The 19454-nt window shown below is 53.8% G+C and overlaps 1 protein-coding gene across 2 annotated transcripts in view; it reads right to left on the bottom strand.

Moving 5' to 3' along the window:
• HIVEP3 (HIVEP zinc finger 3) overlaps positions 1 to 19454 on the bottom strand; it is a 55546-nt gene that overhangs the window by 15640 nt on the left and 20452 nt on the right. The gene's annotated exons all lie outside the window — the stretch shown is intronic.

Genomic DNA, 19454 nt, shown 5'->3' with positions numbered 1-19454 from the left:
GCGCTTCCTGGCCTCATCCAGCTCTTAGGGGCGGGGGGAGAGGGGGACGCGGAGCAGAGAGAACCAGGGGTGGGGGATCCGCCATGGAGCCCGCACCTGCCCTGTCCTCAGACGGGGAGTGGGGGGGCGCGCCCCCTCCTGTCCCTCAGAGGCAGCAGGCCCTGGTGTTCCTGGCCGGGAGGGAAGCCACAGGAGCATAGAGGGTCTCTGGCCCAGATCCAGCCTCATCATCAGCTTCTGCTTCCAAAGAGCAGCCGCTCTGGGCCACCGTGTAACAGAGAGACTATAACAGATGACAGCCACAGCTCCGCAGCCACACTGAGCCGGTGCTCACCCTGTGGCCAGACACCTGCCCACGTCCAGTCACAAGCGCCACGGAGAGCCCGAGGCTTCCACAGCTGGAAAGGGACAGAACTTCTGAATCTGCCTGCCCCAGAGCCTGTCCATCCCCCACGAGGGGCGACCAGCACCAAAACAGTCCGCTCGGAGGCCCGCCAGACGCGCACGTGACGGGAGAGCGGAGGGCGCTTTACTTCCTGGACCTCAGAGTCAAGACAGCCGGGGCCTGAAGCACTCTCTCCAGTCTTTTCCGTCTTGAGCCGAGCAGCAAGCTCTCAGGACCCAGATTCCAGCCACCTGGCCTCTCTCCGGGGATCACCTGGGGTCCTAGCAGGAAGTACCGTCAGCCTGCAGGAGCCTCCTGGGGCGGCCAGCCTGCCTGCTGGGCCTCAGGCCACTGCGCTCTTGGCCGTGAATCAGAATGCTCTTATTTCCACTTAGAAGGAACACGAGTCCCACAAGCTCACTCGATACTGTCCTCAGAACGCCGTGTTGGCCTAATGCTGTAGATGTGTGAGTGTCTTGACAGGGATGGGAAGGCTGTGGCAGGGCCCATGGAGGACATCCTGGCATAATTCCAGGAGAAGAGCTTTCTGATTGTGAGGCCCAGGGTCCGAGGGCATAGGCACCTTAGGAGACGTGTGGCTTTCTCAGCCTGCAGAGTCTGCCGCCAATGCCCAGCAGGAGGCCTGCCTGTGTCCACACTCACCTGTACATCTCCCTCCCACCCAGGAGGTTTGCACTCAGATTCTGGGTGGGGGTTCAGAGAGGCAGGGAGGGGACTTGGGGTAGGGGAAGGTGAGGAAGTGGCAGCAGCTGGGATTCAGTCCTGCTCCACTGGGACCGTCAGCTCATAGCTGAGAGAATGTCACCAGGATGGGCCCGAAGGAGGGGACTCTGAGGGAGGGAGCCGGTGGGCAGAGGCATAGTGATCACCAACACTCACGCTCAGACGCACGCACGCACCGCACCATTTCCACTCTGCTCTGCTCGGAGGTTCTATGACAGCCTCTCCCCTCTCACTTCCAACCACGATGGAGCCTGTGGGTCCCCTGTCTTTCACCCCCTCCCACCCAGGCCTAGAGCTGCCCCAATTTCTACCACATATGTGCCTCCCTCTGTGCATAAGACAACTCAGAAGGAGGCAGACAGTCCATCGAACTTGGCTACTCTCAGCCCCTTTGTTCTCCCTCAATAGCGAGTTTAAACCACAGGTGGGCGACCAAATGGAGACACACACGTACACAGAGAAAGGACTCTGCTCGAGCCTCCAGGGGTGGTGCCGCGACTCGGGGGGTGGGGTGAGAAGGCATGTACGAAACCCCGGACACCACTTTGTCACACTCCATGGAAGGTGCACAACCTGCTGGGGAGCACGAGGGAGGAGCCTGGGTTGAGAGGGGCTAGAGAGGATGCTGAGAGGTGGAGGCAAGAACAGAGGACCCCAGGCAGGGACCCCAGCAGCAAAGGCACGAGTGTTAAGATGCCTGGAGTTTGGTGGGCGGGGCAGACTGGATCATCATCAGCCTTGAAGGCCATGCCAAAAAGCTGAGACTTGGTTAAAGCTGTCTTAAAGATAAACATAAAGTCTCAACAGAAGATACTTCCTTGGTGCCATGGGGAATGGTCTGCAAGAGGAGAAACAGAATCTGGGTACAAGACACACGTATTGTACAACAGGGATTCGAAACCTTCTGGATGTAGAATCTATAGGTCCTGGTGGCTGTCTGGATGATACAGGGGGTACCCTGTATCATCATAACAAAGATTTCAACTTAGCTAGCTCAAGTGGTACCAGCCACGGGCTTAGAGAGAAACGGTACAGGATTCCAGTCCTTAACTACTGAATGTGAGATGCTCATGAGAGAACTGAAGAAATGTCCACACACAACCAGAATTCCATGGGACTCAGGATGGGACGTGTAGCTTTGTGAGGAGGCAGGTGACTACTCAAGAGAGTATGAAAACAGAAAAAGGACAGTGAAAGGGCCCAGGAAGCACCCAAAGGAAAGGGTGGGTAGAAAGATGGTGTCCAAAGCCACCCCCAAGCAGAGAGATCCTGATGAGGAGCCAGGAGAGAATGTGATTTGGGAGCCAGAGAAAAGAGGTGAGAGGAGGAGGCAATCAGCAGGGTCCAGGCGATGGAGATCAGGGGAAGGGTGGCCCCTGGGGTCCCAGGACTGGGAGAGGGCAGTTCTGGTTGGCCAGCCTGGAGCCTCTGACTTCTCTGCTTCTCAGAGGCCAGTCCTGGGGTCATGCAGTTTGGTGGTTTCCAAAGGACCAAGTCGAGGGACAGGTGTGGGGCAGCTGTCCCGTGTGGGCTGGGCCCTCCTCCCCTTGCCAGCCCAGGCTCAGTCCCTCCAGTCTGTGCTGGAGGTTGGATGGTCCCTTAGAGGGGTCTCCCTGTGAGATCCCACTCCTTGCCCAGCAGCTTCAGGCCTCCACCTCTGGACACATCCCACCACTGTGCATGCGAGCTCAGTTCTCCTGGTACCCAGCAACTGCAGCCCCTGCCCCCCAGACCTCAGCCGGCCCCAGCGACCGCTCCACCTGCTTCCCTTGTCCTGCTGGCAGTCACGCCTCCTCACCGGCCAGCCCAGCTCCCCTGCCGACTGTTCCTGTCAATGTCACGGGCTGCTAAATCTGAGTGACAGTGGCTTTATCCTGTCAGCCCTGTTGCCTACCATCTGGAGATACCTGCTAGCTTGGTGACCGGGTCTCCTCGGCAAGTTCCTTCTCTGCACCCCCACCCACCCCGCCGGTACCAACCTGCACGCTTCTCCCCTCACACCTGCCTCCAGGTGAGCTCCTCCACACTGACTTTCCCCCTGGATGCTCACGGCTCCTCTGTCTCTCCAGCCCTGACCGCTCTGCTGTACATCCAGCTGCCCTCTCAGCATCTCCCGGGGGTCTCCAAGCACCTCACGGCCCACATTCCCAGAACCCTGTTTCCACGCCCCACACCTGGACCACTGCCTCCTGGGTCCCCGCGCCGGTAAACGGCATGCACACCCGGAGGTGGCCAGGCCAGCGTCCCTGGTGCCTCCACATGCTTCAGTCTTCTCGGTCAGTCCATCACCACGGCCTGTCAACGCCACATGCGACATGTGTTCCAGGGAGGCCCACCTCCCAGCAGCCACAGTCCTCTCTCCTGCACCACTGCATACTTTCTTCTCAAGACAGCCAGAGGGGACTCTCCCCAAACACCGCCCACCCTGCGGCTCCACCCAGCCCAAGGGTCCACTCAGTGCTCCTCCCACTGCGCTCCATAAAGCCCTGCCCCTCACTCAGTGGGTGCTGAAGGCCCCGGGCACCTCCTGGTCCAGCTACCCCTCCATCTCTTCCCTTCACGGCACTTCTCCGCCAACCACACCAAATGTCATCCCTTGCCTCCGAGTCCCTTTCCTCTGGCCTTCCACCTCCCCCTACCCGCCCTCCCCCGCCCCCCGCCCCCCGCCACCACCTGCTACTGGCTGTCTGTCTCCTTCAGGGCTCTGCCAATAGGCCCCTTCCTTCAGAGCCCTCTCTCACACCCCCACGGGCCTGGGGGTCCCACCCACTCCCCCTTCACGGCACCTGTCAAGCTGTGTGTCCTGTCGTGGGCTCTTACAGGGTAGTCCCCGTTAGCCCCACGGAGGGGAGGGGACACGTCTGCCTCATTCACTGTGCATCCCCCAGGCCTAGCACAGTACTGATGCTCGGTAGGCATTGCTGGACAGACGGGAGCCAAGCCAGGGCCTTCTTTCCTCGTGTCTACTGGAGACCCTCAGTCAAGAAGCTCCCACAACACGAGTCTCTGAGCACAAGTTCAGTCTGACACTGTGGGCTCCCCACAGACGTGGCACATGGTCAGTCCCTCCCAACTATGGTGGACTGGCTGGCAGAACACTCCCTACTTTCTGGTAGGAACCGCTCTGTGCATAGAGAAAGTGAAAGAAAGTGTAGTCGCTCAGTCGTGTCTGACTCTTTGCGACCCTGTGGACTGTAACCTACCAGGCTCCTCTGTCCATGGGATTCTCCAAGCAAGAATACTGGAATGGGTTGCCATTTCCGAGGTCAGCATGAGAGCTGAGTCTGAGTCCCGGCTCCCGTGTGAACGTGCTGGGCGACCTTGGTGAAATCACTTCCCTTCCAGCGAAAACAGTCAAACTTTGTCCTTAGATGCACCAGTCACTGCCACAGGCCTGAGGTCACTCAGTCCTCCCACCAGCCCTTGGCCACTGTTCCCATTTATACAAATGTGAACCAAGGCCCAGGGAGTTCAAGTGATGTGACCAAGATCTCACCATCAGCGACTTTTCCACTTTGTCCCCTGTCCCTGCACAGATGCTGCCTTGATGCTTTTAGATGATACTGACCAAGGCTTCCTTAGCACCTTCCTTCTCTGGGGTGCCCAGGGGCCTGTAAGACCACAGAGAGAGGAGAACAGCATGCTCTCATGCTCTCCTGCAGCCTTCCTGAAAGGCTGCCAGCTCAGGGTGGGACTGAGGGTGTTGACAGCTGCAGAAAAATACCCTGCAAAGAGCCAGGGAAGGAAGCCAGAAATGCATGGTGAGGCGCCCAGGGGCATGGTCCTGCTTCCCAGGTCTGCTGGCCTCTCCACCCTCCAGCTGAGGCAGCCCTTCAACCGCAGAGGAAGTGCCCGCCCGGCCCCCTGCCTGTGCCGAGCCTGCAAGACAGTTCGCTGCCTGGGTACAGCTGACTCACGGCTGTCTGATCCCTACCACCTGCCTGTCTTCTGCTGCTCTGATGAGCCAGGGATGTCAGCCAGTCTGGAAAATGCTTGGTTTTGTCTTAAAAAAAAAAAAAAAAAAGCTGTTTCTGTGGATTCCAAAATGTCTTAGAGAGACCTTGAGCTTGACTGCCTGAGGCCCAGGGCTGTGGGGGCCTGGGGTCACTACTCAGCACCGGGGCTCCCGAACCCTCGCCTGGAAGCAGCTTTTCTGTTCCACTGCCCTGGGTCAGGAGGGGAGTGAGGCTGCCAGGAGGGGAGTGGAACTGCCAGAATCTTCTGGGTCTGTTTTCATTCTTATGCTACAGCTCTGAGACTCATGGATTCAAAGGAAAAGAAAGAGAATCTTGCACAGTCCCTTCATCAGGAGAGTCTTATTATTTTCATCTGACAGAGAAGGAAACAGAAACAGAGGCTGTGTGTCTTGCCCAAAGTCACAAAGGCAGCTCGGAAGTGGTGAAGCAGGAACCGGAACCCAGCTCTGACCCCCAGTGCTCTTACGGACGACACAGTCTGACCCCCTGCCTTCAGCAGCTTCCCCTCCAGTCCTGCCACTGGAGATGCTGAGCTGCCTGACTCTGGCCATTCAGCATGTGACCTCTTGGGTTGTGGCTCCAGCCTTTTTGGAGGCATTTCTGAAACCTGAAGTTTTCCCCAAGCACTTGGGAACTCAGCGCACAGCTCTGAAAGGAGATGGCATATCCCTTCTGCTCTGGATTCTGGAAGAGGGGGTGTGGAGGAAATTAAATGGCATCTTGGGCAAGGTGATAGATGAGTTGTTCTTGGACTCTGCATAAGATGAAGACTCAGCAGTGAAGCTGCCCTGTGAGGTGGTGAGCGCCCTGTGACTAGTGCTGTTCACCCAGAAGCCAGGCTGGGAGGCCCTGTAGCAGGAGAGAATGAGTGGTTATGGCAGCTCAGAGACAGAGGGGCTTTCAGGGCTGTAAAATGGGTATATTTACCCTCTGAAAAGAAGCGAAAGTCCCTCCGTTGTGTCCAACTCTTTGTGATCCCATGTAGCCTGCCAGGCTCCTCTGCTCATGGGAGTCTCCAGGCAAAAATACTGGGGTGGGTTGCCATTCCCTACTCCAGGGGATCTTCCTGACCCAAGGATCGAACCCGGGTCATACGCATTGCAGGCAGATTCGTCACCGTCTAAGCCACCAGGGAAGCCCTGTTTATCCTCTAAATTTATCCAATAAACTGAAATACTGATTCCTGACCAAATGGGGGCTCAGGGCACTAGAAGGGTAGGAGTGTGTTGGGGAGGAGTGGTGAGCTGGCCACACGCCTGAGTGAAACAGAGGAGGTACAAGGAGGAGGGAGAGGTTGGGGCTGAAGTGAGCTAGAAGGCAGGGAACAGTCTCTCTCTAAAGGGAGAGTGGCTACACCCTTCCAGCCAAGTGTTGTATGAGGCTGTCAGATCTTCCGGGTTTTCAAGAAAACCACAAATCCAGATTAAAAATAATAATAATAAATTAGCATACCCTTAGATAGCTCTTACTGGGTACCGAACACTATTTTAAATGCTTGGCATACCTTTCCTCATTTAAACCACAAGGTAGCCCCATGCCACAGGGAATTTAATCATCCTCCATAAGAAAATGGAGTCACAGAGAGGTTCAGTAACCTGCCTGAGGTCAGACAGACAGCGTTAACAGAATCAGAATTTGAACCAAGGTCACATGTTACAAAGCTCAGGCACTTAATTGCTATGAAATTCTAAGACTTAAAATCTCCTCTTTAAAAAAACAGTTTCAGGCAAGCAAAATAGGAGAGGCAGATTTAGCCCAGAGCTAAATTTGTGGCTCAAAGTAAATTCCCCAAGGTCATGTGGCTAGTAGATACCTGTCTTGACCTTTAAACTCATGACTTCTCTTTCCACCAAACTTCATTTTTCTCTTGAATGAGGGGGATAAACTCAATGACCTCGGTGTGACCTTCCTAATTTGAGCTCTGAGGAGGCTGTTCTGAATGTATATTATTGATGTTTTCATATATTGTTAATAGTTTATCCTAAAAATTCTCAACTCTCCTCCAGATTTGGACATTTTAAAGTCTTGTCAAAATTCTGATTTTATTATGATCTTGTAGCCAAATACGCTTTCCCCAGGGGCACACAGCCTGGGTATAATCAAGCAAAAGGAGAGGAAGATGCGAACAGAAATGTGCACACTGTTCCTCTGAGGCAACCCACGCTTGCAGGCAGCCTGTGTCCCATGAAGCGAGGCTCAGGATTGGTTCCCGGCGGTCACTGGCCCCCCGGAGGTCTGGCCACAGTGAGCCCACCAGCTTGTCTGCAGTGACTTGTTGCTCTCTGGGTGAGGCTCAGAAAGGAAGGGATGTCCGTGGAAAGAGAAGCAAGTGCTAGGTGGCACTGAGCTGTGTATCTGCTAAAAATATTCTGTTGCCAAGAGGTTGGGAACACACCCTTTGGTGACAAGTATACTGGGGAAGCTGAGCTGTGGGTCATGGGGGAAGTTCACATGGTTCTGGGCACATTACAGACTCTCATTTCATCAGGGTTCTGCAGAAATCATGTCACATCAAGACATCTGGGGTGGTTGCTGTTTAGTTGCTAAGTCATGTCTGACTCTTCTGTGACCCCATGGACTATAAACTGCCAGGCTCCTCTGTCCATGGGGTTTCCCAGGCAAGAATACTGGAGTGGGTTGTCCTTTCCTTCTCCAGGGGATCTTCCTAACCTAGGGATTGATTGAGGGTCTCCTGCATTGGCAGGCGGATCCTTTACCACTGAGGCAGTAGGAGTGGGGGCATTTAACGCAGGGTCTAGGGACAGACCTGCTGTGCCAAGAATTCCTCGGCACATGTATAACACAAGCATAGGCCCAGAGCCTGACAGCGCAGGGTCTATTTTAAGCCGTATTCTGTGTATTTACTCAATAATACTTACAAAGGCCTGGTCTGACCTGGCCCAGAAAGGCAAAGCTAAATAAGACTCTGATCTTGGTCTCCAGAATGAATAACAGGCACTTAAAAGATGGTAAAATAAAGACAGAGAACCCATAACACAGACAACTCACAAAGTGCCATGGAGGATCCGCTGGGTCTTAGGTGACTCTTGAGGGTGAATCGGATCTGACTGGGGAGACTCCTGTTTTGGGAGTCCCCATCTGGTGCAAGGTGGGGGATGGAGTGGGCTGGGAGGCCTGGAAGCTGGGGGATGGTTTTGTAATTGTATGGAGCCCAAGACGGGGCAGAAGAAAGGGTGAGAGGAAAGAGGACACAGACTCCAGGAGTCCAGGCTGCCTGACAGAGACAGGAGGGGAGGGCAGATCAAGAAGCCTTCCTTTACACTTTTCAGAAGCACTCCCACCACGGAGGCCATGACTATTCTGCAGGCTGGCATCTGTGCCATTTGGGCTGTTTTCTCGATTTTTCTGGTGTGATTTCTCATTCTAGGGGGACATCAGCAAACAGCATCAGCTGCCCTGAAGACAGCAGCTCAGGGGTCTGACACACAGCACTCAGGTCTAAAGAGAGGAGGTGGCTTTTATTCTAAAGGAATCAATACGGTAACTTGAGACGCTGTGCGGTGAATGACTGAGTGCAGAAGCCTAAGAACTACCGAGAACAGGCACCCAGGCTGGGCTGAAACCAGCTCAGGCCCAAAGAATGCAGCCAAGGCCCTGTTTCCGACCAGATGGTGACATTAGGGAAGGAGGCAGGATGCCAGAAGCTGGGCCTGTCGTGTTCAGAGAAGTGAAACTGCCAACAAGGAGTGGACTTCTTAAAGGTGCCCATTTACACGGGGGTGCCCCAGCCTTTAGCAGGCCCTGACTTGCAGGGCCTTTCACACTGTGCTCAGGATTTATGGAAGGGGAGGCTGAGCAGCAGGATTCTGGGCCCCCATGTCCTCCATCGCATTCAGCTGTTTTTCAGAATAGGAATCTATATAAACTGAACTTTGTGAAAAAGAGTGCCGTGAATTTGAAAATCACTGTTAAAGCACATTCATGCTGGGAAGGACCTAAAAATCTTCAACTTCCTGGGTGGGAGGGGCCTCGTGCCCCCTCTGATGAGGTCATTCTTAGGGCCCATCCACACCCCATCTTGGGCGCATCCAACTCTGGCACCTGGGGTCTCATGGTGTCCCAGGCAGCACCTTTGGCTCCGGGCAGATCTCCCCTCAATTAAGCTAAAGTTGACCTTCTGTAGTCTGAGCACAGTTCAGTGCAAGCCCTCTTGCACATGATGGTCCCTAAAGGATGCTGCTCCACCCAAGATTCCTCTGCTCCAAGTCTCAAACAGATGTGCTCAAGATGGATTCCAGATTCCTCCCTATACCTTCCCAACCCTTCCAGGTTGTCCCTCTTAAAATGGGATGCCCCAGAGCACCCAGAGGCCCCCTGTTGTGACTGGAGCCAGTCCAGCCTGATGCAGGACTATGGTTGGCTAGTTCTCCCAGCTTCACTTCCTTGTTCCCCAAACAGGAAACAGGTCAAGAATGGGGAAGTGACCAGATCCTGGAGATTGGATCCATGTTTTACTCTTTACTAAAAAGCACAAAAAGAAAGTCAGCCAGGATCAGAGGTGTTTCTTTTGTCAGGGAAAAAGAAACAGCTAGCATTTGTGGAGTGTTTACTCTGTGGTAGGCATGTATTATAGGAATTATAATCAAGCCTTGGCATGGACAAACCTCAGGGGCCGGTACAGAAGCCTGGCCTGTGTCTTGCAGGCAGAGGGGATGGGGACGGTGTTCTGTTACAGCCGTGCTCTGGAAGCGCCCCCTGAGACTGGCGTGCAAGGGTGAATTGAGGGGAGCCTGACCAAGGCAAGGCCATCTGTGATAGCAGCTGATGAAATATGTGTAGACACTGGGTGCCTGATCAATGCCTTTAGGCCAGTGGCTATGAGACGCTGTGCCACCATGCCCTGGGGAATCTCAGGGTTTCCTCAATGCTCAGAGATTCGTATGCCTCAAGATGCAAATAAGAAAAGGCTGTGAACTTTGTCAGATTCCCACAATGAATGCCGGGTGTCTCTGTGCTGGGGAACAGCTGTGAGGTAATGACAGCCGTCTATGGGGTCGCACAGAGTCGGACACGACTAAAGTGACTTAGCAGCAGCAGCAGCAATGACAGCAAAGTTTTCCCAAATACATGAAGGCACCAGGGTAGCTACTGATTCTTTTCATGAAGGGGCCGGCTGGCATTACTGGCTGCTTCAACCTGCAGAACCCACAAGAAGGCTGTGTGTTCGGGTCCCAGACTTATAGACTCAAAGCTTACAGGGCAAGAGAAGAGAGTTCCATTCTAGTTGTCCCATGATGGTAGGCACCTTCTTGGCTCTTGCTCTGAGCAGATCTGCTCTCTACCAGCTGGGAGTAGAGGAGAAACCAGGCTCATAGAAAATCTGTCCACAGATGCCTTGGGTCACAAGTATAATCAATGCCAGTCTCCTGGGAGGTGGCTCAGTCCACAGGCAAAACCAAGACAGGTAGGAAGATCTGGGTTCATTTTAAAAAAGAATGTTTTAACCGCAGAGCTACAAACTTGGAGCAAAGCAAGCTTAAGTGGTAATGAGCCCCCACCATGGATAGTGTGTAAGCACAGATTAAAGTCAGGTTTGGGGCAAAATAGATTCCTATGGGAGAGAGAGGCTGGATTTGAGGTGGGTCTAGTTGGAATCTAAATGGACACAGTACCCAATCTGGTGCTCCAGCCGCAAACAGCCTGCAGGGGGATAGGGTGAGAAAACAAGAAGGAAGGATGTGGTCATGGCTCAGAGGGTGAAAGGACTGTCTGAGGTTGCACAGCTACAGCGTGGTGAAGTTGGGATCCACTTGCTTAGTTTGGGATGCTGCAGAGCGCAGTGGTTAGCCATGGGTTGGGGGGCTGGTAGGGTCAGACTGCTGGGGTTCAAATCCTGCCTCCTTCCCACCAGCTGTGTGGCCCTGAGCATGCTCCTGCCCCATGGCAGGGTTGGTGCTGATGACTCAAAGCAGCTCGCTGTGGCTGTGGAATGGCTTTATTATGATACCTCTTGGCCGAACCCCTTAGCTGTGTGATCCTGGGCAGGTTGTTTAACCTCTCTGTGCCTCAGTTGCTTCATCTGTAAAAGGAGGATCATGTACTGTTTCTTGACTTGGGGGTAACGGGACATAATTTGTGTAATTATACAAAATTATACATCATTTTGTAATAGCTCATAGACTGTACTTTTATGACTTGGACTGCTTTTGTGTGTATGGTCTGTTCCAATTTTAAAAACTACTTAAAGCAGTGGTGTATACTCACAGGGTTATTGTGAGGTTAACTTTGTTAGTTTATGTTATGTGCTTAGAACTGTGCCTAGCACATAGCAGGGGATCAGTCTGTATCTGATCTGCTGTCTAGCACTCTGCCGTGAGAGCGCTCATCACAATTAGGTTTAATTTTTAACAATGTAGGGAGGGACTTCCCTGGTGGCCCAGTGCTTAAGACTCTGTGCTGCCAATGCAGGGGGCCTGGGTTTGATCTCTGGTCAGGAAACTAAGATCTCACATGCTGTGTGGCACGGACAAAAGATTAAGAAAAAGGTAAGGAAAACGAGTGTCCCCAGTTTTGATAGACTGTGAAGCATGGAGATATCCTGCCCTCCCAACTCAAAGGGGAAGCCATGGTTTGGGACTAAGATGCCAGTGGAATGCCCATCCCTGGCATATACCGACCAGCTGATACAGGAAGCAGTAGAGCTGAAGTTCCAGCATCCCCTCCTCCTCCCCAGCCACAGGCAAATTTGCAAAGGAATTCAGAACATGCTGATGAGGATGCTGAAGCCCTTGGAAGCCCTCTGAGACCACAGGCAAGGGGATGATGGTGAGGACCAAATTCCAGTGATGAAGATGGAATTGCTGACTTGGAACATGAAGCATTCCAGCGTCCACACTTGGATATTGAATACATGGCTGAAGCCATCATTTGTTCCTCCTACAACACATGATCCACCAGACAGGGAGTTTGTACCACTTATACTCCAGCAGTCCATGCGAGACAGCTTTTGAAATGGAAATCAGTGTGATGAAAGATCAAGACCCAATAAAGAAAATGCAGGGTCAATAAAAGCCTCAGTGGAGTTAACCAAACTGTCAGATTTATATCAGAATGATAGAGGTGCGAGATGGCGAACAGTTTTAGAAGAAATTCCGAGTTTAAGAATAAAGAGATTTGGTTATTTGCACTTGAAAAACAGAAAACAAGGTTTCCCTGGAGGCCTGGCAGACTGGACCATGTGAGCTTTATGTTTACAGGTAGCCTTTCACCAACCCATCACCTTAAATGACTGACCGAAGCTGTAGCCAAATGAGGGTCCTCACTACTGGAGGATGGGGCTGAGGTCTTCGCACAGCCACAAGCAGGAATGGTCCCTGGACGGCTTGAGCTCCTGCTGGCTGATCACATCTCATCCTCTCTTTGGTTAAAAGCTTTGAATGCTTTGGATAGCTCTTAGCATGATAGAAGAGATGGGCACTTTGCATAGAGGGAGGCAGGGTGAGCGACGTGGCTGTTGAAATCTTCCAGAGCTCATACGTTTAGTTCAGACTGTTGCCACCACTGGCTCGGTTACCCTTCAGAAATACCATGTCTATGAAATCTTGTCAGAAATTAAAAGATGTGCTGACCAGTTAGCAGAGGACATCTCATCTGCCTCCAGTCCAGTGAACCTGGCCATGATCAGGCGCTGGATGTGAAAAAGCAAACCCAGAGAACGAACATGAGGTGCTGGCCTCCAGGGACACGGCTCTTTTGGAATCACCTAATGTAAAGGGGAGTAGAAGCTTCTGAACCTCCCTGAAGATATTTTTCAAGGACTGGGAACTACACCCCAAGCACTCAATGGGCCATCTCCTTGTGGCCTTCATCATGTTCCACTCTTCTCGGCCCCTCCCAGCCCTCACCTTTGGGAGCCAGTTTCCTCTCTTCTGTTCATTCCAGTGCTCACCCTGGGGATGCACATCTCAAAAGATTACAGCTTCTGACACGGCCTCCAAAGTGTCTTCTTTATGAGAGGAGAGAGGATACCTCCCCCTGCCAGTTCCAACCTTCACCATGGGCCCTGGGGTAGCGCTACCAGCACCAGCACCAGCACCACCATCACCATCACCTCTATCCGCAAACATTCAGTGGGGTCCACTCAGGGCCTGGCCAGGGGCATGTGGAGGGGCAGGGACAGGGTTCAACTGGGATTTGCCATGCAGGTGACTGAGAATCAGAAGATGCAGAAAGCAGGGTCCCCAGTGAGTGGCAGGGGCCTGTGAAGAGAAGAACCCAGGATCTGGATCCACAGAGGTTTGAATTTGAATTGCAGCTCTGTTCCTCACTACCCAAGTGACCACGTCAAGTTCCTTTGCTTCTCTGAGCCTCAACCCCCTCATCTGAAGAATGGGTGTGTGTGTGTGTGTACACTATTCAGCAAGGGGTGATGGGATTAGAAATTATATTTGTGAAGGGCTTAGTGCTGAGTTCTGTCCCTGGGGCACAGCAAGCCCTCAATAGGTCACGGCTGCTATTATTGCAGAGTGGGTGGGAGAGGTTGATGGGAGCGTAGGAGGGTGCAGGGGAGGGACAGGATTGCGAGGGGACTCTTGGAGGGGACAGGGCTCAGTCCAGGGGGGGTCACATGCTGCGATTCAGTCAGAGGTCACCAGAGGTCAGTAAGTTGCCTGAGGTCCCCCCCTCAAATTCACACAGGCATTAACAGCGGAGGGCTTCCCAAGTGGCTCAGTGGTAAAGAATCTGCCTGCCAAACAGGAGACTCAGGAGACAGAGGTTCTATCTCTGGGTCAGGACGATTCCCCAGAGAAGGAAATGGCAATCCACTCCAGTATTCTTGCCTGGGAAATCCCACGAACAGAGGAACCTGGCAGACTTCAGTCGATGGGGTGGCAAAGAGTTGGACACAACTGAGTGACTAACATTGACGGCGGAGCCAGGACTATGTCGGCCAGAGACTTCCATCTCCAAAGTAAGGCTGGGACTGGCAGGACTGGATGTGAGCTCCTCAGAAAGGGCTGCTCCATCCCCATGAGTCCACATCTCCCCGCACCAGGCCCTGCGCCGGTGGAGAGCTGAGTCAGCGCACAGCCTCTCCAGGAGGCCTGAGGACAGCTCTCCAGCACACTGGCCCTGGAGCGTCACTTACATCTGCCGTTCACAGCACGTGAGGTGCCTTCCAGAGCAACCGTCGCCAAGAAGGCAACCCTGTGGTTAGAATGACACCCAGATGAGATGTAGAATCAGCTCAGAGCGGCTGGATGAGAACAGAGCCTGCTAAGGTTTCCCACAGCTCTCCTCTGTGTTTGCTGAGCTTGGAGGCAGGTACCACACGTGTCCTTCAGCCTTCTGCTTCACAACAGCCTGGGAGGCAGAGACGGCTGTCTGTGCTCCAGAGATGGAGGAACTGAGCCCAGAGACGCAGAGACCTGCCCTCAGCGTGCCAAAGATCATGCTGATCAGTCCACTGCTTACATTTTAAAGTGTACAGTTGTGAACTCTAAGTGCATTTTATGAAAAGGATTTCCCCTGCCCATGGGCTCTAAGGCTGGTCATGAAGGGGAACATGTATTTGTCTGAATCAAACAGAAAATAATGCAAGTCAAGATAAGGTGAGACAACGGGTCTGGGGGCTTCGGAAGAAGAGGTGATGTATGGCAGGCAGCAGCAGGCTGGGGAAAGGTCTGGGAGGCTCCACGGAACAGGGCCATTTGACCCAAGCTTTGAGGACAGTCCACTGTGGGGATGTGGAGCTAAAGAAGAGGAGAGGTCCATGTGGAGGGAACAGCAAGTTTAAGAGCAGAGGCAGGGAAGCCTGGGATGTCTGGAAGGCTGGGCTGGGGCAGAGAGAGGCACCGAGGGAAGTGGTCTGGGGCCACTGGAATGCTCTCAAACATGGGGTGCTCTGGAGGGGACTGGGGAGCCAGTCAGGGCTCTTGCTGAGCCAGGCTTTCCGGCCAGTTGTCTAGTGGAGTTATAGGAATAACAGGGGATTTAAAAATAGCCCTAGTGCATGAAGTGTCTATAAAATTTAGAGTTATTTTCACTTGTGTGTTCCCATAATGAAAAAATTGAGATGAATAATATGGCCTTCTCCATTTAATGGAAAAGTGACAGAGGTCCTTCCCCACCCCCACTGACACCTGTGACCCCATGACCCCATCACAGGCCCCTCCTCAGCTTACTCATCTCCCACTCGCTGCAACTCCTGTCCCCCCTCCAGCCTCACCAGCACCACAAGCCTCTAGCCTTGGGCCAGTTCGTTCATCTGGAAGAATCTTTGCTCTCCAGCCCTCAGCCTGTGTTACCCGCCCCTGGTCCTCAGCTCACCGCTGCACCCTCAGGGGTGCTTCCAGCACACCACCCAGCCTCCGGTCAACAGCTGTGTGTGCAAAGTCAGCCAGGAGGCACCAGGAGCGGAGCAATGGGGCTCACCAAGCTGCCATGTTTGCGTGTTCAGTCCTCAGAACAGCCCTTGGTTGTGTCAGCAGAGCTCTCCCCACTCAGCAGATGAGAAAGGGGGCACTGAGGGGCTGAGCAACTGCACCAGGTCACACACCCAGCAGTGATGGAGAAGGACCCGGCCTCAGAGGCCACACTCCTGATTCCTCCCCACCGCCGCCATAGGGAGGCGCCGCCTCTGTCCTGCCTGACCAGCGTCCTTCCAGGCATGCCAGACTCCATCTCCAGGCACACACTGGTTCCATGCCACTGGGGCCACGTGATCGAGGCTTTCTCATTTAAGCCTCACCTCAACCCCAGGAAGCGGAGTTCCAGTCACCCCCCAAAAGAGGAGCAGTTGCACAGGTGGGCTAATAGCTGGTCCCAGATCAGACAGCTCATCGGCGCAGAGCCAGGGTTGGCCCTGGGTCTCTCAGACTCTAGGCGCGGTGATCTTCCTCGAGACTGTAGACGACAACCCAGACCAGTGTGCCCAGTCTCCCTCCCAATTATCCCCCACCCGACCCACCCACCGGAAGTGATCTTCCCATGAATTGCATAAAGGCCTGCAGTGATGCTTCTCCCAGCCAGGTGCCTCGGGCCCTCCAGGCATCTGAGCTCAGAGACAGGCTTGCCTGAGCAGAAGCCCAAGGTTCCTGCCCCAAGGGCTCACAGTCACAAAATCACAGGTTTCACATGCTGGTTACGTGGTTACGTCTTCCTAACACACATTAGCATAAAACATGACAAATGTAATAAGGAGCATTTGTGGGAGCCGCCTGACATCACCCCGACGGTTTGTACCACAGCCTGCAGGAGGTTCTCACCGGGTAGGTGCTATGCAGCGGGCCGAAGGGGGTGGGAGCCAAAGGCCCAAGAGTCCAGGGAGGGGACAAGACACATGAAGGATTCTTGGGAGGACGGAAGCAACCTTCCCAGCGTGGTGTGGGTGAAAGCACCCTGATTTCTCGAGAGAAGAGGGACGGCACCTAGGCCGACCCAGCAGGTGGGTTGTAGAGAGGGTTCCCAAGGTGCATGTTCCAGGCCTGCGGGAACCCCAACCTCTTCCTTACTACTTCCTGCAGGAACCCAGTGCTTGACTCCATCCAGGAGTCTCGTGGTTGTACTAGGGAGGAGGTTCAACACTTGGGGAACCCAGCTGGCTGCTTTTAGCGTGTTGTCTCCGCTGGGATGGCCCTTCCTGGCACACCGGGCAGAGGAGACCCAGGAAGAGGGTGAAGGGTGAGGATTCTTTGGTGAGGATTTGAGCAAGTACGATGGATGCCCTGTCCTGCCGGACCCCAGGCGAGGCCCTAGTGCATTCACAATAGCCTCTCCCCCGCCTCAGGTAAGGGCTGGCTGACTAAAGGCAATCTGGCCCCTAGAGAGGGGAAGAAAGAGAGCCTGGACCAGCGTGGGGGCATCCGTGGGTCACTGCTGGGCCCTTTCCTGCAGCAACAAGACCCCACGGGCACCCTGCTGGAGTCCAGGTTGGGGACGGCCCAGCCTATATGAATCCACAGCACGCTGGCTCCTTCAGCCTCAGCCGGAGCTCCTGGGTCACCGCTCAGCCTATGGCTGGCTCCCCAGGGACACTCCGTTCCCCTGGTGCAGACCCATCCAAGCCACCACCTCCTCTCAGCCCCTCCACTCCTCCCTCCCGACCCCTGACCACCGAGGAGGAGGAGGACACATGTCCTCAGCTGCCCTTCTCACGGGAAGGGTTTACCACTCGCGGGGAAATCAGAACCGACAGAGGGCAGACGCTGGGAGGTGACAAAGCTCAGAAAAACTGTGGTTTGTAGAGTCTGGGCCTGAGCTCCCGAGCTAAGCAGTTTCAGACACTTCCGATTGACAGCCTGACTGCTACATCTGCTGATGTTTAGAAAGTTGATGGCAACTGGTCTCCTCCTCCCTGCTAGGGGGCAGCTCCCCTTCTTTCTGAATCAGCCTGGGTCCAACTGGACCCGCTGGGTGAACACATTGTTCCCCTGGGCCCCTAAAGGTCCTGCCTCCCAGCTGAACAGCACAGCCGGCGGACCAGCCTCTCCACCCTCTGCCCTGCTGGCCGTCTCTACTCCTCGCAGCCTTCCCTGGGGAAGCGCCCTGTCTGTTCCTGGCTCCAGTTCCCAGAAGCCTGGCCTGGCCCCTGGCTGGCTACCTCCTGGCCCCAGTCTGCCAGCTGCATTGCCAGTGGGTCATAAGGCCTCGCTCACAGCCTGGCTTCTCCCTGACTGCCTTAGGTTTGTTTTGCCTCCTGTGTCCATTCTGTCTGCTCTCACCATGTTCCTGGGAACCGGCCTGCCCAACACGCCTGCCCCCTGGTACCCAGGCTCCAGACCAGTCTGCCTTCTGCTGGCTGCTGTGCCTCGGGACACACCTCCCACCAGCTGGGCTGTCCATCTTTGGTCTGCAAGCCACCCATGGTGACAGAGGACGCCCATCCACAGCACAGATCCAACATTCTGCTTGGAGTTCAGGCCCGGCTCTTTCTCTGATCTGATGCCTTTAGCTTCCTTTCTTGGCCTTGGCTGATTCTGCTTGTTCGGAGATCTGCCCGGCGGCCCCTGACAGCCTCTGCCCTTTTAAACTCTTTCCTCAATTCCTGGCTTCCCTGGTCTCCTTTCTTCTGAGCCAAACTGGTTCGTTCTCTTTTTTAAGTTTTTATTTTGAAACAATCACAAACATGTTGAAAGTATAATTCTAAAAAAATTCTTTTTTTCCAGAACTATTTAAGAGCAAACTGCCAACCCCATGAACCATCAGCCCTGAATTTTCCAGGGTATGCTGCTTCTATCCAAGGCTACGTCAGGCCTCTCTGTCTGGTCGGGCTCTAACTCTCCATGTAGGGTCCACCCGATGGTGGGGGGAGGCCCTCCTTAAACCACTAGGGTGTGGCCCCCCAACCAGGCCACCCTGTTAGCTCTTGAACACGAGGGATCCTCTGGAGTCAAACGTCTCTTTTCATGGGAGCTGAAAGTGCGTCAGAATCCTAGCCTGCTTCACCACAATGCCACCTCCCTGCCATCAGCATGGCCACGGCGACATGGCACAGATCCTGTGCCCTCATACACACTCAACCACACAGCCTTCCTCCCTTCTTCCCGTCGGCATGTTCTGAGTGAAGCCCAAGAGGCTGGCTTCCATTATTCCTATGCTGTGTTAATGCCTCCCTGGGCTGTGGTTTCCTCATTGGCAAAGTCAGGAATTTGGATCAAATGATTTCTAGGGACCCTTTAGAAATAATGAGAACAGTGGACTTTGATTAAGTACTTACTATGCACCAAGCACTGTCAATTCTTTACATGTGGCATCTTAGTTAAGCCTCATACGAACTCTTTGAGATGTAATTTCTGTTACCGTCTTCATCCTGCAGATGAGGAAGCTGAGGCACAGAGCAATTACCTAACTCACTTATGATCAACTGCTCGCCGTGACAGAGCCAGGGTTCCCACGCAGGGGGTCTGGCTCCAGCCTTCACATTCTACCACAGTGTGCTTGCAGAAGGGGGAGACACCAGCTGACTCCTTACTGGAAGAGGCTGTCATGTAAGTAAACACTGATCATTCATGGCAGACTAAGAGGTCCAACACTATGCTGGGTACTTTATGTACAAACATCATTTCCTTTAAGTTGAAGCTTTGCTCAATAGGTACTATTATTATTCCCATTTTTCAGATGAGAAACCTGAGCCATAGAGATGTTATGTGATTTTCTAATCAGTGGCAGAACCAGGATTTGAACCCAGGTCTGGCTGATGCCAAAGTTATGCTTTTGTCACCATGTTCTGCTCAACTGAGATACAGGGCTCTGCTCAGAGGGTGGGACTGAAAGATGCCACTCATCCCCTTTGATTGGCAGTGCAGTGGGCCAGACCCTGGACAACTGATTCTATTTAACATTCACGGTGGCACAGAGAGGTACCTCCACTTCCAGGGAGGCACTGA

Source organism: Muntiacus reevesi, chromosome 1 (genome assembly GCF_963930625.1).
Source record: "Muntiacus reevesi chromosome 1, mMunRee1.1, whole genome shotgun sequence".
Taxonomy (NCBI): domain Eukaryota; kingdom Metazoa; phylum Chordata; class Mammalia; order Artiodactyla; family Cervidae; genus Muntiacus; species Muntiacus reevesi.
This window is presented reverse-complemented; position numbering and strand designations above follow the sequence as displayed.